Genomic DNA, 25,634 nt, shown 5'->3' on the forward strand with positions numbered 1-25,634 from the left:
TCCTTCTTGCAGCAACAGCAGACCCCATGATCCTGGCAACAGAGTCTGCTGTGTCCAGACCACTTTGTATCGCCTGACGAGCAGCAGCCAGTTTGTCTGACAAGACCTCATTAAAATTCAGTCTGTCCTCCTCAGACAATTTAGGGGCAAGTTGCTTAGCAGAGTCCATTAGGGCATGCATGTAACGTCCCAAAAGACAGGTGGCATTTGTGGACTTCAATGCCATGCTTGCTGAGGAAAACACATTTTTTGCAGACTGGTCAAGTTTTTTCGACTCCCTATCACCAGGAACCTCAGGAAAAGCCCCGGAAGACGTTTTGGAAAAGGCAGCTTGAACCACCAGACTCTCAGGGGAAGGATGAGAAGTTAAAAAGTCCGGGTCCCCTGAAGCCGCCCTGTATCTCCTGGCAACAGAGTTGTAAACTGCAGGAGCTGAAAAGGGCTTACGCCAAACGTCCATTACAGGCTCAGTGATGGCATCATTGAATGGTAGGAAAGGCTCAACTACAGTAGAAGGTGAATGAAGAACTTCCGTCAAGATGTTTGACTTAAATTCAGCCGTGGGAAGCTAAAGGTCTAAAAGTTCTGCTGCCTTCCTCATCACTGTTTGGTAAGGAGCCACATCTTTTGAAGGAGCATCAGATGGTGGTGAGAGCTCCCATTCTGGAAACATATCAAGGTCACTTGCCTACTTCAGTTCAACAAAATAATCATCCGACTTCTCAATCTCAGCTTCCTAAATTTCCTCCAAACTATACCTCTGCTCTTCCAAAATCCTCACTGCCTCTATCCTAGATGAACAAGTTACTTACCTTCGGTAACGATATATCTGTAAGAAACATTAGTTAGTGTTAGATTCCTTACCTTAGAATATCCCCAGGCGTCAGTCTGGATCCGGAAACTTTTGCGTAGCAGTACCCCTGCGCGTCGGTAGGCGTCGTCTGCAGGCGTCCCCTGCGGCTCCGCGTCCGTCGTCGGCGTCGTGCGCCGTGATGACGTCGCTGGAGTACATAGACGCCGCCTCCGCGCGCTGACGTCAGTTCTTTGCACACAGCATTTCCGCGCCAGGAGACGCAGAGCCATGAGAGAACCAACACTGGTGCCATGTAAAAACTAGGGCCCTGAAAGGGATGACCTTAACCCTAGGTATCAGTTCGCAGAACGGGGAGGATGGGTGGGTTCGGTAAGGAATCTAACACTAACTAATGTTTCTTACAGATATATCGTTCCCGAAGGTAAGTAACTTGTTCATCTGAAAGAAACACGTTAGTGTTAGATTCCTTACCTTAGAATACATACCCCAGCAATACCAACCCCGGTGGTGGGTCTGCGAACCAATACAAAACTACACCAGAAAGTCCTGGAGGACATAACGGCCAAAGAAGCCATCCCTCCGGACTTGACTGTCCAGGCAGTAGTGCCTCGCAAAGGTGTGCAGCGAGGCCCACGTAGCCGCTTGGCAAATGTCCTGCAAGGGGACTCCCCGGCCCAGGGCAGTAGTAGCCGCCGTGGCCCGAGTAGAATGGGCCCTCAGCCCAACAGGAGGCTCCTTCCGAGCCAAAGAGTAGCACGCTTTGATGCAGAGGACGACCCATCGAGAGATGGTTCGTTTACAGACCGCCCGTCCCTTCTTCGCACCCACGTAGCCAACAAACAGTTGGTCATCCACCCGGAACTGGCGTGTGCGATCCATGTAAAATGAAAGCGCACGTTTTGGGTCCAGACGATGGAGCCGCTCTTCATCCTTTGAAGGATGCGGAGGCGGGAAGAAGGAAGGGAGGGTGATGGACTGCCCGATGTGAAAGGCCGAAACAACCTTGGGCAGGAAAGAAGGTCTAGTCCTCAGAACCACCTTGTCAGGATGAATGGACAGGAAAGGAGGTTGGACAGAAAGAGCCTGGAGCTCACTCACCCTCCTGGCAGAGGTGATGGCAACCAGGAAAGCCGTCTTTAAAGTCAGGAGACGGAGAGGACAAGAATGAAGGGGCTCAAAGGGAGCACACATCAGGAAAGTCAGAACCAGGTTCAAATCCCACTGAGGCATCACAAACGGAACAGGTGGAAACATGTGAGTGATGCCTTTCAAGAATCGAGTTACAATCGGGGATTTGAACAAAGAAGGCTGATCAGGAAGCCTCAAGAAGGCTGAAAGGGCAGAAAGGTAGCCCTTGATAGTGCCCAGAGCAGAGCCCTGCTGGGCAAGAGAAAGAAGAAACAGAAGAACCTCCGAAATAGGGGCAGAAAGAGGGTCCACAGCCTTTGCTGTGCACCATGCCACAAATCTGTTCCACCGACAGGCGTATACCGACTTAGTGGAGGGACGCCTGGCTGCCAGAATAACATCACAGACTTCAGGAGGCAAGTCAAATGGCCTCAACTGCCGCCGCTCAATCTCCAAGCATGGAGGTGGAGACTGGACAGGTTCGGGTGGAGGACCGTCCCCTGCTGCTGCGACAGAAGGTCCTCCTGAAGGGGCAGGCGGATCGGGGGACCGACTGACATGCTGAGTAGCTCGGGATACCAGTACCTTCGAGCCCAGTCCGGAGCCACAAGGATAACTTGGGCCCGGTCGCGCCTGATCTTCTTCAGCACTCTGGGCAGAAGTGGTATAGGCGGAAAGGCGTATAACAGACCGCAACTCCATTCGCGCCGAAAGGCGTCGCCGTGCGAGTGCCGTCTTGGAAACTCCAACGCGCAGAACTGATGACATTGCGCGTTCTCTTCTGTGGCGAATAGATCTAACCAAGGCTCTCCCCATTGCAGAAAGATGCCTCGCGCCACGTCCGAGTTCAGACGCCATTCGTGATCCATCGAGCACCGACGGCTGAGTTCGTCCGCCCTGGCGTTCAGAGAACCTGCCAGGTGTTGAACCGTCAGAGTCACGCTCTGACGTTCCAGCCATTGCCAGAGGCGCAGAGCCTCCTGGCAAAGGGTCCACGACCCCACTCCGCCCTGTTTGTTGCAGTACCACATGGCGGTGGTGTTGTCGGTGAACACCTGCACTACACTCCCGTTGACAAAGGGGAGGAATGCCTTCAGTGCCAGACGAATCGCCCGCAGCTCCAACAAATTGATATGGAGCCGGGACTCCGCCGGAGACCAGATGCCTCTGATCTCTGCCTCTCCCAAGTGGCCACCCCAGCCCTGGAGGGACGCGTCCGTCACGACAACGTGCTCCGGTTGGGGAAGGGAGAGGGACTTGCCCCTGACCCAATCGCGGTCCGTAAGCCACCACTGCAGTTGTCTCGCAGTGCCCTCCGAGATCAAGACGTGGTCGGACAAGTTGCCCTGATGCTGGGCCCACTGAAACTTCAGGTCCCACTGCAGAGCCCGCATCCGCCACCTGGCGTGATGCACCAGAAGGATGCAGGAAGCCATCAGTCCCAGCAGCCGCAGCGTCAACCTGACCGAGACTCGGGATAGCGGCTGAAAGATGGGAATCAAAGCCTGAATATCCCGAACCCGCCGTTCCGGAGGATAAACCCGAAACTGCGCCGAGTCCAGAACCGCTCCGATGAAAAGGAGCTTTTGAGAGGGACACAGGTGTGATTTCGGCACGTTGATGGAGAACCCCAGGTCGTGCAAGAGGTCTGCCGTCATCTGAAGGTGGTGGACGACTGTTTGGGGCGAGCCCGCCTTCAACAACCAATCGTCTAGGTAGGGGAAGACTGAAACCCCCAACCTGCGCAGATGGGCTGCGACCACCGCCATCACCTTTGTGAACACCCGTGGGGCGCTGGTAAGGCCGAAGGGGAGCACGATAAACTGAAAGTGCTCCAGGCCTACCGTGAACCGCAGGTAACGCCGGTGGGCCGGCAGGACGGGGATGTGAAAATAGGCGTCCTGCAAGTCCAACGCTACCATCCAGTCTTGTGGGTCTAGAGCAGGCAAGACCTGAGCTAACGTCAACATCTTGAACTTCTCCTTCCGGAGGAAGCCGTTGACGTTCCTTAGATCCAAGATAGGACGTAGGCCCCCCTTGTCCTTCTTGGGCACCAGAAAGTAGTGGGAATAGCAACCACGCCCTACTTCTGGCCCAGGAACGCGCTCGATGGCCCCCTTGGCCAAGAGGGCTGTAACTTCCTCCTGCAGAAGTGTCAAGTGGTCCCCCGACACACGGTGGTTCTGCGGTGGCATGGCTGGAGGAGAGGTCTCGAAGGGGAGGGAGTAGCCCCTTCGGACGATTTGCAGCACCCACCTGTCCGAAGTGATCGTGCGCCAGTGAGCGTGGTGATGGCGAACCCTGCCACCCACTGGCGTCACATGGGGCCGAAAGCACGGACTAGGAGGATTTTGGGGTAGATGCTGCGGGGGAAGGTGTGGTCTGACCCCGCCGTTGTCCCCGACCGCCACCACGCCGTTGTCCCCGACCGCCACCACGGCGGTTTCCACGGCCGCCACCGCGTTGGAAGGATTGTTGCGGCGCGTGGCTGGCAGCACGTGTGGGGGCGCCCCTTCCTTGGCCACGAAAGGGACGAAACGAACCCGGTTGCTGACGCTGGGTCGAGAGACCCAAGGACTTGGCCGTGACCCTGGAGTCCTTGAAGCGTTCCAGCGCGTGGTCCGCTTTGTCACCGAACAGGTGACAGCCATCAAACGGCATGTCCATCAGGGTATTCTGGACATCACCCGAAAAATTGGCGGATCTCAGCCAGGCGTGGTGACGAATCGCCACCGTCGTAGACATAGCTCTGCCCAGCGAGTCGGTCGTATCAAGACCACACCGAATTGAATATTTCGCTGCATCTCGGCCCTCAGCCACAGCCTGACCGAGCTTTGCCCGCACCTCCATGGGGCATTCTGGCAGCAGCTCCGCGACCGTATCCCACACAGAGTGGGTGTAGCGGCCCAAGAGGCAGGCGGTGTTGCAAGACCGCAGGCCCAAACTAATGGACGAGAAGACCTTTTTGCCAAACTGGTCATACCTCTTGGATTCCCGGTCGGGCGGGGCCGACGGGAATGCGGACTGGGAGGTCGAGGCCTGGATCACCAGACTCTCAGGAGTGGGGTGGGTAGACAGGTACTTGGGGTCGTCCGGACAAGGACGGTGGCGCCTGGCCACGTTCCGATCAACAGGCGCACCTGAAGCGGGCCTGGACCACGTGCCCAACAGAACGTCAGACAAGGCTTCATTAAACGGCAGCAGTGGCTCCAGTGGGCATGACTGCGGTTTGAAGACCTCGGTGAGGATGTTAGGCCTCACGGCCGCGACGGGGAGCTCAAGGTTTAAGGCCTTGGCAGCCCTCATCAGCACCACAGAATAGGCAGCTCCCTCCACCGATGCCACGGAAGGAGGAGAGATCAAACCAGGGTTAGGAGAGTCGTCCAAACCACTGGCATCCCCCAAGTCACCTGTCCAGTCCGGGTCATACTGGCACTCGCGAGCCAGAGGGTCCTCGGACCCCTCCCAACCTTCACCGTACTCCTCATCCTCTCCGTATTCGGAGTCAATGATGAAGACCGGCTCCTCGGGGTTCATGGGCCCCATCGGCGCCGGGACCGGCGTCGAGCGACGCCCGTCCGCCGCCGCGTCCGGCGTCGGAGAAGGTAAGGGGACGGCGCCGCCCGGAGCCGGCGTCGGAACCCCACCGCCGGCCGGAACCGGCAGCGGAGAACCGGCGCCGCGCGGGGGCGGCGTCGGGGGTAACCCCGATGGCAACGGCGCCGGGGAGGCCGGAAGACCAGCCGGCGCCGATCCCGAAGGCCCCTGCGGCGCCGGGGTCGGAGCCGTCGGCGGCGCCGGGGCCAGAGCACCCGACGGCGCCGAGGCAGGGACACCCGAACCGCCAGGGCCCCCAGACGGTAGCACTGGGCCCGAAGGCGCCGTAGGCCCCGTCGGAGAAGCGAGCGCCCTCATGGCCATGAGGAACGCCTCGATCTCCTCAGGCGTCGCGCCATGCCCAGGGACCGGAGGGTATGAGGCAGGCCGCGCCGGCGACTCTCGCGGAGCCGCGGGGTTGGGGTCACCCGACCGCATCGCGCGAGCGTCGGGGGGAGTCGGGGGTACGATGACGACGCCCCGACTTCTTGTGCTTCCTACCTGACGAGCCTGACGAGTGGTGTCGACTTCCGGAGCGCCCGGCGCGGCTCCGCGACCGCTCCCTCGAACGCTCTCTCGACCTCCGGCCGGACCGGGACCGCTCCCGGTCCCGACGTGGGGCCGACACCCGGAGCTCCAGTAGCTTGCGGGACCGCTCCCGCCTAGCCTTGTTGGTAAGGGCCCGGCAGTCGACGCAGGAGTCCACGTCGTGGTCGGGGCCCAGACACCGGAGACAGAGGCGGTGATGGTCTGTGACCGACATCGTGCGCTCACAGTCATCGCAATTCTTAAACCCAGGCATCCTATCAGGCACAATAGAGAAAAAACAATCGAAAAACTTGGTCAAAGACCGGAGTACTGCTCTTCAGATCTGCGTCCACTGGCGCGGAAAAAAGAAGAACTGACGTCAGCGCGCGGAGGCGGCGTCTATGTACTCCAGCGACGTCATCACGGCGCACGACGCCGACGACGGACGCGGAGCCGCAGGGGACGCCTGCAGACGATGCCTACCGACGAGCAGGGGTACTGCTACGCAAAAGTTTCCGGATCCAGACTGACGCCTGGGGATATTCTAAGGTAAGGAATCTAACACTAACGTGTTTCTTTCAGATCTCATTCTCGGCACCCACGTTGATGGAGCCGGACACGACTCTGACGAGGCCGGAACTGGCGTCGAACACGGATCCGGAGGCACAGCCTGCGTTGAACGAGGTCGAGCTCACAGCGCCGGATATGAAGGGAACGGCGTCGACGTCCTCAGCGATGGGAAATGCCAAAATGGAGCCGCTGGCAGAAATGGCATAAAGGGAGCCTGAGCATAGGCTTGAGGAACCCCCATATTAAATGCCTTAGGACCCATGGGACCCGAAGGTGCTCCAGAGGGGTACATAGCTCTCGAAAAGACTCCATACATTGTATTCAAGTAATATGATGGATCTTGCCCCGGGCCAAGGAAAGGTGGGTAGGCGCCTGAAGAAGGCTCAGGTGCAGGTATTACCGGACTCGGGCCTGTCGGCGCCGACGGTGGAGCCACTGGAGTCGACAACTCATCTGGCACTGGAACTTCTTCCTCCGGAGCCGGAGAATGTGTTGACCTCGGGGATGGAGCCGGCGTCTGAGAATGAGCAGTAGAAGCCACAGGAGAAGTCGTTCTTACTGGAGAACCCTGATTCGAGGGAGAGGGTACACAAAGTCTTTACGACATCGAGGAGCAGGCGAGGTCAATTTCGGAGCCGAATCTTTTTCTGGACGGCGTCTTGAGCCATGCCTCTTCTTCTTATGCTTCTTGGATGTAGAAGCATGCCCCGACGTCGACTTCGAGCCAGACCTCGACCTCAAACGAGACCTCGACCTTCTTTTACCTCTTTTCTCTATCCTCATCTTCGCCATGAACAGTTTTGCTTCTCTTTCCTTTAATGTTTTAGGGTTCATTTTCCTACAGCAGGCACATCCTTCGATGTCGTGATCCGAGGACAGGCACCAGTCTTAGTCTTCATGCGGATCTGTAATGGACATGTGTCGTCTGCACTCCCTGCAGGGCTTGAACCGGGACTTCCTCAACGACATCCTCGAAAAGGAAACAAGAGAAGACCAGAAATACAAGTAGAAACACAAAGTAGCAAGTGAAACCACGAAGAGACCAAGAAAAACCGTTGGCGTCAACGGCGCGGAAAAAAAGGAACTGACGTCATCACGCCAACGAGGCTCTCTTATGGCTCCAGAGACGTCAGCGGAGTCGCGAGTGGAGCCATGTTTCTGTCACGTCGTCTTCGTCGGCATGGAGAGCTACAAATAATTTCTGAATGCTGCTGGCGCAGGGGATATTCACAAGTTGAGGAATCCACTGGCAGATGTATCCATCAGAAGTAAATTTACAAGTCTGTGCTGCCATCCAGAAATTTTGTTGACCGCATAGACCATCAAGGGATTGATTCATGTGACTACCACTCCGTGATAACAGTATAGGCTTGCAATTCAAATAAACTACATTTTTATATTACATTGTTTATTTTAGCTTAGTATGGCATAAAAAGAGGCATGTTTTTGTTTCCACAAATGAAAATGTATGCAGAATACGCTACTACGTTTTAAAGTGCAGTTTGTTTACAAAAATAATGACTATGTTATGTAAACTGATTTTATAAAGCGCTCACTTGCCCCAAAGGGCCTAAATACTTATAAGGTCCCAAAAGAGAGATCTATTGGCTATGCCAATGCTTGTTTAACTAGCGGTCAAGACTGTTAGCCACCTATTATTTAGAGTTATCAATATATAAGACTAAAGGGAAAAGGAAAAAAGACATGGGATGTAAAAGATAGGCCCCAATAATGGAATGGATACAACAAATGTAGGATAGGTAATGATAGCTTCTCATAAATGGTGTTAGTATTGGCTGTTTTCCACCACATCCATGGGCTGATTTTATATTGATTATTATAAAATAAATTTTTGGGATCAAATATTATTAGGTTATTCCGGCTGCCCAGCCCATATTATTGGTTTCGCCAATTATGTTAATTTTGTATGTCGATTTGCTTGATTTTGTTATGTATCATAACCTGGTCTTTGTATAGAATGCCTCGATTATAGGATTTTAAAAAATTACATAAAAGTATTTAAATAAAAACAAGGCTGTTATTTGATACTGAACGAAAATATATTGTTTCCTGACTGATTTATTAGGTTTTTGTATTTACGCATCCAAACTACTTTTTCACCTGATAATACTGAGTGTAATGTGCCCTAGAATGCGACCTGTTGTTTTCCTTGTTTCAAAATGTCAATAAACAAATTGTAATTTTTTTTTTAAGCGTTCACCTCCAGTATCGGCAGACCCTTTGGAGATGGAAGCTCCTATTCAGGTGAGGTGTCCAGGTCACAACCTCATGTAAACCCTCAAAATCCGGGTCAGGATTCATAATCTCTCCAACCTAAGCCTCTCCATGTTCCTCCTGATACAATTTTTCCTCCAATAGACTTCGTGCCTCTCTCTAGAGACCTCATCCTTGGACCAGGCATCGGTGGTGTCAGACGCAGTGCCAGTGCCTTCAGGATCGGATGTATGACGTTACAACGCATACTTTTACAACGCATACCTTTACAACGCATTTTTTACAACGCAACATCCATTACAACGCATTCTATTACAACGCATGCCATTACAACGAATTTTTAAAAACTACCTTGACAACGCATTCCATTACAATGCATACTACCTTTACAACGCATACCATTACAACGCATACCATTACATTGCATGTATGGTAAGTATTGGATAGTGTAGGGGTAAAAATTACTATTCTAACTCCGGGGGGGGGTGCAACAGTAGGGTGAGTGTTGGATAGTGTAAGGGTACTATGCGTTGTGATGGTATGCGTTGTAATGGTATGCGTTGTAATGACTGCGTTGTAATGACATGCGTTGTAGTGTCATGCCATGTAATGCTTGCGTTGTAATGACATGCGATGTAATGGATGTTGCGTTGTAAAAGTTTTGTTGTAATGGTAGTGCGTTGTAAAATTTGGGTTGTAAAGGTTGTTTCCCGTAGTACGTGATCCGATGTATCTTTGTGAGAAACTGGCATGGTATGTGATGCACACTTATGTAAGTGGGTACTCTGCACCCATGCAGACAACACTTCCGATGATTAAGTGGCCTTAAACAACCTTTGAAAGCTATCTAAGTGGTAGCTGTCGAGAGCTGCCTTCAGGCTTAGTGCAGAAGGAGTGTAAAGCAGCTTGTTTTACCAGAACATAATCTTATTGGTATAGATTAAGTAAAAAAGAACCACACAGTGTATTTATTAAAAAATGTGCTTTTATTATAAGACACTCACTAGCACATACAGATATCTCCTAGCCAGAGATATACACAATGCACACAATAGTTTTCATTAGAAACAGGTAAGTAGCATGAATACACAGTGGTCACTAGGGGTAGACCAAACCATATACTAAAATAGTGAGATGTGAACCACGACTCGAGTCATGACTATACCCAGAAAATGTACAAGATCCGGGGACCCAAGGAACCACCCGAGGTAAGTAACCAGGAACCCCATGAAGGCCGTGTGCAGTTGGGGAACATGTCCGCAGGCTCGAATGAAGTAAATGGGTAAGTCGTGGTTGCATTTTTAAAAAAGAAGGACCCTTTCCAGTGGACCCTGAAGAAACTCAATGGAAGACCGAAAGTTGGAGAGCCACCCCACCAGAGGACACCCTAGGAAACAGGACACGTACACCAGGGAAACTGGGTGCATAGGTGTGAAGTGGCAACAGAAACCACAGTCCAACTTAGTGGAGACTTCAGGAAGATGCCGCTGCTGGAGAAGGGGAAAGTGTCCAGTGGAACCCAAAGGTGTATTCAAGGTGAGAAGTACCTGCAAGCAAAGGGGACAGAGTCTATGTCATTCAAGAGTGACCAGGAGGCACAGAAAACGAATACCTACCTACGTTGAGTTTTTGTAGGGAAGTTGACGTGGCCTTGGAGCTGCCTCTGTGAGGACCAGTTGACGTTACAGAAGACCAGGAGCCGTTCACGAGCTGTCCCACATCGGATGCCAAGGGTTAAGGGGCTGGTGTCCGTTGGGAGCACCAAAGAGCCTTGTCAATTGCAAACTATGTTGAAAGCGAAGTTTATGCTATTTCGGGGCAAGCAAGGTCCAGTTGACTCACCACAAACTGGGCAAGCCCGAGCAACAGGGGAGCCCACATAAATCAAAGAAGACACGAGAAGTCCCACAAGCCTGAAGCACTGGAGTCACAAGGGGAGCTTGAGCAGCTCACCGAAGATGCAGACCCACGATGCAAGTGACGCAGTGAGGATGAAGATCTTAGTCAAAGGAGATGCTTGAGGTGGGGGCTACTTGGAGCCAGAAGATCTTGGATGAAATAAGCCAACAAGCTTTTGCAACAGCAAGTCGACAAGGTGCACAGTGGTTCTGTTCCTGGGGCTCTGACGAGGAATAATGGCATCAAACTTAGGACAGGGCAGGCCCGAGGGATGTGAAAAACCACTACCTGTGTTGCTGAGCCTTTCGTAGTCCTTGGGAGCTCGGGATCAGCAGACTGGTCAGCTTTGTTGGGGTGCCTGCAGGTGCAGGGAAGTGACTCCTTCCCTTTAAGGGAGATTCCTTCAGGTGTCTTGAATGTCCTCAGGTCTTGGAAAGTTTCTGTATGGAGCACAGGCATGGACGTTGGCGCAGACGAGCAGGGTGACGAGACCAAGAGCAGCAGGAGTCTTCCTAGTTGCAGTCTTGATGCCCAGAGCGAAGTCCAGCGAAGTCCATAGTGCCCAGACTGTCAAAGAAGAAGTGGTGTCTTGAAATTAATCTTGTCCCACAACAAATCTAGGGATTCACCCACAGGTAAGCCATTAAGCACTTCAAGGAAAAGGTTGGGATGATTCAGGGTTCCCTCACAGGTGAGGGGTCGGACAGTGGGGAGGATACTCCCATGTCCTTTGTCCAGTTATTGCGCCAGAGCGGGAGCCAACGACTCCCTGATCTTGTTTGAACTGGACTATGAAAGGATGGCACCAAATGAACAAGTTACTTACCTTCGGTAACGCTTTTTCTGGTACAGCATCTGCCTGTGGATTCCTCACATTGTGAATATCCCCCTGCGTCAGCAACGTTCGGAAAATTCTTTTGTAGCTCGCCAGCGTGGATGACGTAACAAGAGCACGACATCGCGTGCGGCTCCGCTGACGCCACCGACATCATAATAGGCCCAAGCCGGCGTGATGACATCAGTTCCGCCCTTTTTTCCGTGCCTTCGAGGCACACGGACGGACCAACAACAGTAGATATATACACAGTGTACACAGTACAAAATAGTCAAGGTAACACACATAGTGTAGATACAACATAGCAAATCATGTACAAAAACACATTTCCTTTGAAGATAACATGTAAACATTAAAACATTGCTATCATCTTAGGAATAGAATAGTGGACAACAACGGGGAGGCGGATGGGCGTGTGAGGAATCCACAGACAGATACTTCTGATGGATACATCTGCCAGTGGATTCCTCACTTTGTGAATAGATTTCCACAGCAGTTCCCACTCCCGGAGGAGGGTGTCCACTCTCCTATACCAGAAAGTCCTGAAGGACAGAGCGTGCAAAGTGGCCGTCCCTCCTCACTTCGGTATCCAAGCAGTAATGCTTCGCAAAAGTGTGGAGGGAGGCCCAAGTTGCCGCTCTACAAATATCTTCTATAGGAACACCCCTAGACAAAGCAGATGTTGATGACTTTGCTCTAGTAGAGTGAGCACTTATACCTTCTGGAGGCTTCTTACCCGCTAGGGATTAGCAGATCTTGATGCATAGTATAATCCATCTTGAAAGTGTGCCCTTGTGCACAGCTCTTCCTTTTCTGCAGCCAGCAAACCCAACAAAGAGCTGGTCATCCACTCAATAGTCTTTTGTCCTATCAAGATAAAAGCTCAATGCCCTCTTAGGTTCCAGGCGGTGAAGTCTCTCCTCCTCCTTGGAAGGATGAGGGGGATGATACAAGGTGGGAAGGGTAATGGACTGCCCCAGATGGAAGGGAGTTACCACCTTAGGCAGAAAAGCAGTCCTGGTCCTGAGAACCATTCGTTCAGCAAGAATGGTCAAAAATGGGGGCTTTGAACTAAGAGCTTGTAGCTCACTTACCCTCCTTGCCGAGGTAATTGCAACCAGGAAGACAGTCTTAAAAGATACAAGTCTCATGGAACACTTGTGCAAAGGTTCGAAAGGAGAACCCATCAAAAAAGTAAGCACAAGATTTAAGTCCCATTAAGGCACAATAAAGGGAGTAGGAGGAAATTTATTTGTAAGGCCCTTAAGAAACTTTAAAACCGCAGGAGATTTAAACAAAGATGGCTGATCCGGTAGGCAGAGAAAAGCCGACAAGGCCGAAAGATAACCCTTGATTGTTGCTACAGCAAACCCTTGCCGTGCCAAGGAAAGAGCAAACTGAAGTATATCAGACAATCGCGCCTTCAAAGGGTCAATGGACTTCTCCCCACACCAAGTAACAAATTTAGACCACCTGTAAGAATAGATAGATTTGGAGGAATCACGCCTGGCCGATAGAATGACATCCACCACGTCATGTGGGAGAGAAAAGGAATTCAGGTTGCCCCGTTCAATCTCCAGGCATGAAGGTGTAAGGTCTGGAGGTGGGGGTGTAGAACCTGCCCCTCCATCTGAGAGAGGAGATCTGCCCTGAGAGGGAGACGGAGCAGCAGCCATGAGGAGAGGTGGGGAAGATCTGTGTACCACACCCTTCTTGGCCAATCCGGGGCGATCAATATGACTTGGGCCCGGTCTTGGCGAATCTTCCTCAGAACCAGAGGAATCAAGGGTATGGGGGAAAACGCGTAAAGGAGTTGTGAGCCCCAACTCAACTGAAACGCGTCCCCAAGGCACCCTGCATCTGAAACTGGAGACTGCAGAATGACGGGTAGTAAGCATTCTCGTGAGTGGCAAACAGGTCCACCTTAGGAGTCCCCCACGTTCGAAAGACGTGACAAACTACCTCTGGATGAAGCCTCTACTTGTGGTCGGCTGAGAAAAGTCGACTGAGACTGTCTGCACGCAGGTTCAGAACTCCGGCCAGATGATTTGCCATCAGACAAATCTGATGGTCCTAATCCAGGACCAGAGACACAGAGTCTCTGAAGAGACACTGCGACCCCACTCCTCCCTGCTTGTTGACATACCACATCGCAGTGGTGTTGTCCGTCAGGACTTGAACCGACCGACCGCGAAGGGAAGGGAGGAAGGCTTTGAGTGCTAGACGTATTGCCCGTAACTCCAGAAGGTTGATGTGAAGCAACCTTTCCTCTGGAGACCAAAGACCCTTGATCTTCAGATTCCCCAGATGAGCACCCCACCCTAGAGTGGATGCATCCGTTATCACAGTGGCAACCGATGGAGGCAGATTGAAAGGCTTTCCTTGAGACAGATTGCCTTCCACGCCCCACCAAGTCATATCTGCTGCAGCTTCTCTGGAGATCCTCACAGACTCCCTGAGATCTCCATTGTATTGATACCACTGCCTGCGGAGGCACCACTGGAGTGCCCTCATATGCCAGCATGCATGGTTGACCAGCAAAATGCAGGAAGCCATCAGACCGAGCAGACGTAGGACTTTCAGGACTGGAACGACCGCTCCATTGTAAAATAAAGGAATCATTTCCTGTATGTCGAGAATCCTTTGTTGTGGAGGGAATTCCCGACACACAGTGGTATCCAGTACCAGACCTATGGTTGTGTTGGGAGGGTATCAGGTGAGATTTGGGCACATTTATCGAGAAACCCAACATGTACAACAACTGAGTTGTGACCTGCAAATGATGGAGCACTTTCTCTGGAGATTCCGCTTTGATGAGCCAATAGTCCAGATAAGGGAATACTGGTATCCCTTACCTTTTGAGATGGGCTGCCACCACAGCCATCACCTTGGTGAAAACTCGAGTTGCAGTAATAAGACAAAACGTAAGGACTGTAAACTGGTAATGCTGCGAACCCATGGTAAAACTGAGATACTTCCTGTGTGACTTCAGGATGGGAATATGGAAATAAGCATCCTGAAAGTCGATTGACACCATCCAGTCTTCTTCCATCAGCGCCTGAAGAACCTGTGTAAGAGTGAGCATCTTGAACTTCTCCTGTTTCAGGTAAAGGTTCAAGGCCCTGAGATCCAGGTTTGGATGAAGTCTGCCATCCTTCTTGGGAATGAGAAAATACCGGGAGTAGCATCCCTGACCCCTTTCCTGTTCCTGAACCACATCTATCGCACCCTTTCTTAACAGTGTCAGGACTTCCTCCTGCAGAAGCAACAGGTGGTCCTTCGAGCTAAATCCTAGTCAAGGAGGATAATTTGGGGGAAATTCCCGAAAGGGAAGTGCATACCCATTCTCTACAAGTTTGAAAACCCAAAGGTCCGATGTCACTGATTCCCAATCCCGTAGAAAATAGGTAAGCCGGCCCCCCACAGGACCCGCATGATATGGAATGGCGGATCTAGGGCTGCTTTGCTGTTGTTGGAGGGGGTGGGTAGAAGAAGAGGAAGAGGAGGAGGAGGAGGCCTGACGTCCACGAGGACGAGCTCTTTTGTCTGCCCCTGTATGATTTATACAATGGGTTTTGCTGCTGCTGCTGTGTCTGCTTATAGGGACGAAAAGCAGATATTCCGAAGCCCCTGTACCTTCTGCTCACAGAACCGCTAATTTGCAATCGCAAAGACCTGGCTGTTGCCCTGCTGTCTTTGAACCTCTCCAATGCAGCATCAGCTATCTTTCCGAAAATGGCCTGAGCCATCAAAGGGCACATCCATGAAAGCACCCTAAACATCCGTAGAGAACTCAGAAGTCTTCAGCCGGGCAGCCCTTCTGGTGGCAATTGAAGACCCCATGACCCTAGCCACTCCACTGTGTCCATACCGCTCTGTATGACCTGCCGAGCAGCAGCCTGTGTGTCAGCAACCACCCCATTAACATTCTTTCTGTCCTCTTCAGGAAGTTTAGGAGACAATTGCTTTATAGTATCCATCAACGCATGGATATAACGACCCAGTGAGGAAGTGGCATTTGTAGATTTAAGGGCCATGCTTCCTGATGAAAATACTTTTTTTGCAGATTGGTCCTGCTTTTTGGAATCCTTATCACCAGGTACCTGGGGAAAAGCACCTGCAGATTTTTTAGAGCAGGCAGCTTGCACAACCAAACTCTCCGGCAAGGGATGAGTGGACAAAAAGTAGGGTTACCAGGAGCCACTCTACAACGCCTTGCATCGGCCTTAGAAACCGCAGGAGCAGTAAGAGGTCTACTCTACACCTCCAGGATAGGATCAGTCAGAGCATCAGTAAATGGAAGTATAGGCTCAACAACAGAAGAAGGAGAATGTAGGACTTCAGTCAGAATATTCGACTTATACTCAGCAGTAGGCAAAGACAAATTGAGTAAATCTGCTGCCTTTTTAATAACAACATGATAGGGTGCCACATCTTTTGACGGAGCATCCGACACCAAGGCTAACTCCCAATCAGGGGACAGTTCAATTCCACTTGCCTCTCTCAAATCATCAAAATAATCCTCCCGATCCTGAAGCTCACCCTCTTCAAACTCAGCTTCCCTATGACTCCGCTCCTCCAAAAGGTGCTGGGCCGGCGTCGAACTTCGAGTTGGAAGATCTCGAGGTCGGTCTTGAGCCGGTGAAGCTGTAAACAGCGTCGATGACCTCGGCGGCGCCGAGAGATGCCAAGGCGAGTCGGCTCCGGCATGATAGGCGCCGGAGCATAAGCTTGGGGAACTCCCAAATTGTATGCCAATGGACCCATGGGACCAGCCGGTGTTCTATAGGGGTACATGGCTCTCTCATGAACACTATACATGGTGTTTAAAAAATGCAAAGGATCCTGTCCTGGACCCGGAAAAGGAGGATACAAACCCACCGGCTGCTCCTGGGGAGGCTGCACCGGAATCGACTCCTCTTGTTCCTCTGGTTGGTGAACTGGAGTCGACGAGCCCTTAGGAACAGGAACCTCTTCTTCTTCATGTTCTGAAGACTGAGATGGAGCCGGAGAAGGATTTGAAACCGGTAAATGCTCCGGCGACTCCAGCGGTAAGGCCTCACCTTCCGGATTCCGCTTTGGAGCGGGAGATACAATGTCCTTCGATTTCGTCGACCAGACGACTTCGCCCTCGAATCCGACTCCTTTCCCGTATGGTGCCTTGATCCATGCTTCCTTTTCTTATGCTTTTTCTTCGATGACCTGAAAGCATGTCCGGAAGTCGACTTCGAAGCCGATCTCGACCGGGACCTCGACCTCGACTTCGAGCGCCTCGATCTCGATCTCGAACTCTTCTTGGCCCGTTTACATTTTAATTTGGCAACCAGGAGTTTCGCCTCACGTTCACGAAGAGCCTTCGGATTCATTTTCAAACAGGATCGGCAACCTTGGACGTCGTGATCTGAACTCATGCACCATAAACACTCATCATGCGGATCTGTGATGGACATAATTTTTCCGCATTCACCCCACGGCTTAAAACCAGTCTTCCTAGACAACATCACGACAGAAGACAGTGACACTCAAAAGATACAGAAAACCTACAATAGTAATAAAGTTACTATCAACGCAACAGAAGATCCCTCGAAACCGTTAGGGTCGCCGATGCGAAAAAAAGGGAACTGATGTCATCACACCGGCGTGGGCCTATTATTGTGTCGGTGACGTCAGCGGAGCCGCGCGCGATGTCGTGCTCCTGTGACGTCATCCACGCCGGCAAGCTACAAAAGAATTTTCCGAACGTTGCTGACGCAGGGGGATATTCACAAGGTGAGGAAGCCACAGGCATATACTGTATCCACCAGAAAAAGCGTTACTGAAGGTAAGTAACTTGTTCATTTGGTGCCATCCTTTCATAGTCCAGTTCAAACAAGTGCCCTTCAAGCAGACTCCCAACTGGCCCAAATACATTAAACCCTGTCTGGGAGGTGGTCACACCTCCCTGTGACAGGATACGTATTGTTCTGCCATCCCCTGTTTGAGCTTGGCTCAGCAGCAGGAGTGCATAATCATGTCTATTGTCGGTAGCAGCCAAGTTGTGCTGTCCAGGTCTAGAAGACTGCTACCTAGAATACTGAGGGCTTCCGGAAGAGCTTTACAGTGCATTGAATCATACCCCCACACTGTTTACGGTGTGGGGGTATGATTCCAACATGTTTGATTACACACATGACTGGGTTCATTACAGCCAGTTTTGAGATGTTCATCGCAGAATGACGCATGGCCACTCTATGTATCATAATGGCTGATGCACCTACAACCCAGGAGAATGGACTCTGAAGATTGTAGGGGTATTCTGCTCATTCAGGGGCATCCTCACACTTAGAGCAGAGCACCCTGCCTTCAAGATTGAAAGCTCTACTTTAGAGGTAACTTATAGGTTATAAGCACAGTGACATTAGATATAGGGAAACCTATATATGTTGTAAGTGGTGCTAGCACCAGATTACACAGGCTGCAATGACAGGCCTTTAGTTACAGTTTGAATGATCCCCATAGGGGTATAATGCATGCGTCAGCCCATGGGGGACCCCTGGTGTACCTTTGCCCTGGGTACCATAGTACAATATACTAAGGACTGAGAAGGGTACACCATTGCAATCTGGGATGTACCTCAGTACTTACCATACCAATTTAGGGGTGAAATCAGAGACAGGGTCCTGATTAAAAGGGTCCCAGTCAGACTATTCAGAAACAGAACAGAACTATGCAAAAAGTCAGGGTAACCATAAAAGCAGATCTTACTTTCCTACAATCCTGCTTTCCCAACTCTGGGTTCGGATCCATTAGGGTATTTGAATGTGATGTATGGCTTGTTCGCTAGAGCACCAAGCCATACTGCTGCTCCTGTTGGCCCCATGGGTCTGTTGGCATATTCTCTGGGAGCTTTGCCACCTCACTTTTCTCAGGCACCTCTCATACCTATCATGCCTATGGCTCCGTAGGGTTGTTCTCTTCCAACGGCGAGAATTTTTACGCCTTTGCAATCTTTCAATCTTTAGAGGGGCGAGTATCGCTGGATCGTTAATTCCCGGTGCTGTCCTGTTCTGAACCGGCGCCAACTCTACCTTGAACGACTTTGACTCCTGTTCCTCTGGACCTCTCTTAGAAGCCGATCCTGAGGAAAACAACGTTTAAAAGGCCACCTGTACAATGCACTACCATTACAACAAAACGTTTAGAACGCAACATCCATTACATTGCACGCCATTACAACGCAACCATTACAACACATGACACTACAACGCATACAACTACAACGCATGTCATCACAACGCAGTCATTACAATGTATACCATTACAACGCATTACCCTACTGTTGCACCCCCCTGGAGTTGGAATAGTAATTTTTACCCCTACACTATCCAATACTTACCATCCATGCAATGTAATGGTATGCGTTGTAATGGATGTTGCGATGTGAAAAATGCAGTGTAAAGGTATGGGTTGTAAAAGTATGCGTTGTAACATCATACATCCCGTACTACTGTTTCTGAAGCTGCTCTGAGAGGCACCAAATTTGGCTCTTGCTGCGGCGCCGGAGAACCCGGAGACAGAGGTGCAGTGGTCGACTTCAGCAATGGTGGAGGCGTTGCATCTCTCAGAACCGGTGGAGTCACTGCTCTATGAGCTAGAGACAGAGCCAGAGTCCGCTCAACTGAAGGAGACAAAGAGATCTCATGTCTTCGATGGCGTCTGGGACACGGCAACACCGACCTCGGATTCGCATCCTTTGAGGAGCGACGAACAAGTTACTTACCTTCGGTAACGATATATCTGTAAGAAACAGTAGTTAGTATTAGATTCCTTACCTTAGAATATCCACAGGCGTCAGACTGGATCCGGAAATTTTTTGCGTAGCAGTACCCTTGCGCGTCGGTAGACGTCGTCTGTGGCTCGTGTCCGTCGTCGGCGTCGTGAGCGCCGTGATGACGTTGTCGGAGTACTTAGACGCCGTCTCTGCGTGCTGACGTCAGTTCTTAGACACAGCTTTTCCGCGCCAGAAACGCAGAGCCATGTTAAAAACCAACACTGGTGCCATTAAAACTAGGGACCTGAAAGGGGATGAACTTAACCCTAGATATCGGTTCGCAGAACGGGGAGGATGGGTGGGGCGGTAAGGAATCTAATACTAACTACTGTTTCTTACTGATATATCGTTACCGAAGGTAAGTAACTGGTTCATCTGAAAGAAACAGGCTAGTATTAGATTCCTTACCTTAGAATTGATACTCCAGCAATACAAACCCCAGTGGTGGGTCTACGAACCAATAATCACACCAGAAAGTCCTGGAGGACGGAACGGCCAAAGAAGCCATCCCTCCGAACTTGGCTGTCCAGGCAGGATTGTCTTGCAAACGTGTGCAGCGATGCCCACGTATCTGCCTGACAGATGTCCTGCAAGGGGACTCCCCGGCCCAGGGCAGTGGTAGCTGCCGTGGCCCAAGTGGAATGGGCCCTCAGCCCAACCGGAGGCTCCTTCTTCGCCAAGGAGTAACAAGCCTTGATGCACATGCCGACCCACAGAGATGGTCCGCTTGTGCACCGCCTGTCCCTTCGTAGCGCCCATGTATCCAACAAAGAGTTGTTCATCCGCCCGGAACTGGCGTGTGCGATCTAGATAGAACGAAATCATCGCACGTTTTGGGTCCAGATGGTGGAGCCGCTCTTCCTCTTTTGAGGGATGCGGTGGCGGAAAGAAGGTGGGCAAGGTGATAGACTGCCCAATGTGGAAGGCCGTGACATTCTTGGGCAGGAAAGAGGGTCTAGTCCGCAACACAACCTTGTCCGGATGGACAGAAAGGAAAGGGGGATTGGATGAAAGAGCCTGGAGCTCACTCACTCTCCTGGCAGAGGTGATGGCAACCAGGAAAGCAGTCTTCAGAGTAAGAAGGCGGAGAGGACAGTTGTGAAGTGGCTCAAAGGGAGAGCACATCAGATAGGTAAGAACAAGGTTCAAGTCCCACTGAGGCATCACAAACAGAACAGGGGGGAACACATGTGTGATGCCTTTCAGAAACCGAGTTACAATAGCGGACTGGAACAAAGATGGTTGATCAGGCAGCCTTAGAAAGGCTGAAAAGGCAGAAACGTAGCCCTTGAAAGTGCCCAGAGCAGAGCCCTGATGGGCAAGAGAAAGAAGGAAGAGGAGAACCTCAGAAAGAGGGTCAGAGAGAGGATCCACAGCCTTTGCTGTGCACCATGCCACAAATCTGTTCCACCTGCAGGCGTATACCGACTTTGTGGAGGGACGCCTGGCTGCCAGAATGACATTGCAGACTTCAGGAGGCAAGTCAAATGGCCTCAACTGTCGCCACTCAATCTCCAAGCATGGAGGTGGAGACTGGACAGGTGCGGGTGGAGGACCGTCCCCTGCTGCGACAGAAGGTCCTCCTGAAGAGGCAGACGAACCAGGGGATCCACTGACATACTGAGTAGCTCGGGATACCAGTACCTTCGTGCCCAGTCCGGAGCCACAAGTATGACTTGGGCCCGGTCGCGTTTGATCTTCGTCAGCACTCTGGGCAGAAGTGGTATAGACGGAAAGGCGTACAACAGACCGCAACTCCACTCGCGACGAAAAGCGTCTCCGAGCGAATGCCGCCTTGGAAATTCAAACGCGCAGAACTGATGACATTGCGTGTTCTCTTCTGTGATGAATAGATCTAACTAAGGCTCTCCCCATTGATGAAAGAGGCCTTGCACCACATCCGAGTTCAGACACCATTCGTGATCCATTATGCACCGACGGCTGGGTTCGTCCGCCCTGGCGTTCAGAGAACCTGCCAGGTGTTGAACCACCAGGGTCACGCCCTGATGTCCCAGCCACTGCCATAGGCGCAGAGCCTCTTGGCAGAGGGTCCACGACCCAACCCCGCCCTGTTTGTTGCAGTACTGTAGGAAGGTGGATATCTGACTATGGTTACCCCCAACTTTTTGCCTGGTGTTTTGCTGGTTTTCCGACTTAGTTGACCTGGGACCCTGCTATTCAGGGCCCCAGGCCTACTGCTCTCTCTGTAAAATGGATTCCATGTACCTTAGGTACATATCTAATTAGATACTGAGTCACCTTATCAGTCCCTGTACAGTGTATCTTAGGTACCCAGGGCATAGGTGTACCCAGGGCCTACCAGGGGCTGCAGCATGTATTATGCCACCCCTGGCTGGCCATCTAAATCTGACACAACTGGCTGCACGACAGCTGGGGCAAGGTGGTGTAATCACCCTTTGCTTTAGATATAGTATTCCTATATCTAACCCTAAAAATGGACACATGTATTCCTATCAGTCAGTCCTATGGCAGGCCTTAACAATCCTGAAGGCAGAGTGCTTGAAATTATGTGAGATGGTGCTTCGGCATTAGCTGAGCCCATTTGCAGCTTGCGGAACCAAGTCCTAATAGCTGTTCCATGATAACGCGTACCATATACTCTTAAGTGCATTATAATCCTCGCGGTTATTTGCCAACTTTGGTATCAATTTATCAAAACATGTCGAGTAAGGTGTCATACGAATTGGAATACTAACCCCTTGCCAATTCTGGCGACGGGGTTAGCATTCCACCCTTCTAGAGGGACACGACATGTATGTAACTGTGAACCCCGGTTAAAGTTAACTCGAGCCTCAGCATCACAAAATGGATGCTGCCACCACAGACACAAGTCTGACCTCCTGCTGCTGGGAGTCCTTCCCGCGAGGAGAGCTTGGACAAAGGGTTTCCTGTCAGGGGCGGTGCTAGCACCATCCCAGACAGGGTTTTGTGTATCCCAGGTAGGCAGGGCTGAGAGGAAGGTGACTGCAAGTGGCACCCCGGTGCTCACTGTGCATATGCCGGCTTGAACCAGTTCCAGGGGCACACCAGCCCTTGAGCTGGGGAAAGTCCGGACAGGGGAGAGGGGTGTAACCACCCCCCTTCCTGGTCCCACCCATGGGCAGGACCTAGTCGCGTGCCAGCCCCTTTCTTTAGTATAAAAGGTAGGAGCGGGCCCCCTTCACAAATTAGATAATTCTGAATCTTGACTACTTTCCACGAAGGAACTCTTGAACATTTCTGAAGACTCTCCCTTGTGGCTAAGGAGTAGCCACCCTGCACCAGCGGGCACCATCTAAGCGCATGCGGTTTGCTTCAAGTCCATCCTCCGGATCAAGACTGCCCAGCTCGACGAGACCCGGATTCCCTGGCACCTTTGACCTCTACCTACATCATCAGCCCAGCTGAGATTCGTGGGTGTGACGAGACCTGAAGGGACCGGCCATCTTCAAAACTGCACACCGCTTATCCAGCACGACCGCCAAGGGATCCTCGAGTGAGTGCTTTGGGGTTTGAGAAACCCGAACCCTGAGCAGCTCCAGCACCGAAGTCCAGCCCCTCAGCATCCACGAGATCTGCGTGGGGCCCTTCTGCTCTTTGCTGCTCACCGCGTTGTCCGGCTACTTGCCTGCTGGCTTGTGGCCCTCCTGACAACGAACCACAACACTTCCATCGCTGGTCTGGTTGCTCCAGACTGGCCCTTGCTCCCCTCCAACAGAGGAGCACCCCGGACACTCCTGGTCCACTCCAGACGCCATCTTGAGTCCACCGCGTGGGCTTGCCTTTGCCAAGGTTTGTTGCCCCAATCCTGGGTCCAGCATCGCCGACAGCAGACACCTTCGCGGGACAGCTCGCACCTCTATCCTGGTCGCCGACAACGCCTCCTGGTCCGAGAGACTGCAGAGCCCAGCGTCGCCCACTCACCTGGTCGAGGTGACTTCATCCGGTGCCATCCTGGTGCCCATCTGATCACTGGCTAGTGATTAAGAACTGAGTCCCCTCTGCTTTCAGGTCGTCTCCATCATCGATCCAGGCTTGGATCACATCAAACTTCATCACTTGTCACCTGCCAGCAACTTCTTCTTTCAGGCTCCATAGACTGTAACGAGGATTCCCGACGTCTTTTGAACCCTATGCAGCCGCAGCCCCTGGGCTAGGTAACTTGAGCATTATGGTGCTCCAACCTAGGTTCACTATCTAAGTGTCCAGATCCTTTTTCGTTTTCAGCCTAACCAGTCGGATTCGTCCGATAACACTAACTTTACGAAATCTAGCATCCATAGACTTTGTCCCGCATCCCGCGTGAGAGTGCACACTCTGCACCCGATCTCCCTAGGCCTCCTGCTCCTAACCTTAGGGTTCTGTAGTGTAGTCCTAGCGATCCTGAAGCCTCTGGATCTTGTTACTTACCTGCTAGTATTTCGCATTCCACTTTTGTAGTATATGGTTTTTCGTGCCCCTCGGGCATTTGTGTAAATTGTGCAACTTAAAGTATTTTCATAAGAGTTTTGTTGTGTGCTTAGCTCCCTGACTCATAAAGAGTTCAGGGTAGACTTGTTATAAATAAATATCCTTTTATTTTCATAACAACTTGTGTGGTGTCCTTTCACTTGGTGTTCAAGGGGTATATGTGATGGTATAACAGCTGGCTTAACACGCCCTCTAGAGTTTAGCCTAAAGACTGCTCTTGTCCATGCTACTAGGATAGCTGGTCTATAAGGTTGACTTACAACCAATCATCAATAAGGGTCGTTTGGAATGATACATAGTGATCACTAGAATAGTGAGCACTGCATATCAAGCCAACTTCTCACAAGTACCACATGGCGGTGGTGTGGTCCGTGAACACCTGCACTACACTCCCCCGAATAGAGGGGAGGAATGCCTTCAGTGCAAGACAAATCGCCCGCAGCTCCAAAAGGTTGATATGGAGCTGGGACTCCGCCGGAGCCCAGAGGCCTCTGATTTTCTCCTCTCCCTTGTAGCATCCCCAGCCCTGGAGGGACGCGTCCGTCACAACCACCTGCTCCGGTTGGGGAAGGGAGAGGGATCTGCCGCTGACCCAATCGTGGTCCGTGAGCCACCACTGCAGCTGTCTCGCAGTGCCCTCCGAGATCAGGACATGGTCGGGCAGGTTGCCCTGATGCTGGGCCCACTGAAACTTCAGGTCCCACTGCAGAGCCCTCAACCGCCACCGTGCGTGATGCACCAGAAGGATGCAGGAAGCCATCAGCCCCAAAAGCTGCAGCGTCAACCTGACCGAAACCCGGGATAAAGGCTTAAAGAGTGGAATCAGAGCCTGAATATCCCGAACCCGCTGTTCGGGAGGGTAAACCCGAAACTGCGCCGAGTCGTGAACCGCTCCGAGGAAGAGGAGATTCTGAGAGGGGCACAGGTGCGACTTCGGCACATTGATGGAAAACCCCAGCTGGTGCAGGAGGTCTGCCGTTGTCTGGAGGTGGCTGACGACTGTCTTGGGCGAGTCCGCCTTCAACAACCAGTCGTCGAGGTAGGGGAAGACTGAAACCCCTAACCTGCACAGAGGATCTGCGACCACCGCCATCACTTTCGTGAACACCCGTGGGGCGCTGGTAAAGCCGAAGGTGAGCATGGTAAACTGAAAGTGCTCGTGGCCTACCGTGAACCGCAGGTAGCGCCGGTGGGCCGGCAAGACGGGGATGTGGAAATAAGCGCCCTGCAAGTCCAACGCTACCATCCAGTCTCCTGGGTCTAAGCTAAGACCTGAGCCAGTGTCAGCATTTTGAACCTCTCCTTCCGGAGGAAGCCGATAAAGTTCTGTAGATCCAAGATAGGGCCTAGGCCCCCTTTCCCCTTCTTGGGTACCAGAAAGTAGTGAGAGTAGCAACTGTAGGAGAGTAGGGTCTGCAATCCTATGATCACCCAGATTTTTTTGCTTTTGTTTCACTGGTTTACGACTTTCTCTGGCTGTGGGCCTGCCAATCAGACCCACAGCCTAGCTGTTCTCTCACTAAATTGACATGTGTACCTTAGGTGCATTATCCAATTGGAACTGGGCCACCTTGTCAGACCCTGTAACTCAGGGCATCGGTGTACCCAGGGCCTACCAGGGGCTGAAGCATGTATTATGCCACCCCTGGATGGCCATCTAAATCTGACACAACTGGCTGCACGACAGCTGGGGCAAGGTGGTGTAATCACCCCTTGCTTTAGATATAGTATACCTATATCTAACCCCG

This window comes from Lissotriton vulgaris, chromosome 8 (genome assembly GCF_964263255.1).
Source record: "Lissotriton vulgaris chromosome 8, aLisVul1.2, whole genome shotgun sequence".
NCBI lineage: Eukaryota > Metazoa > Chordata > Amphibia > Caudata > Salamandridae > Lissotriton > Lissotriton vulgaris.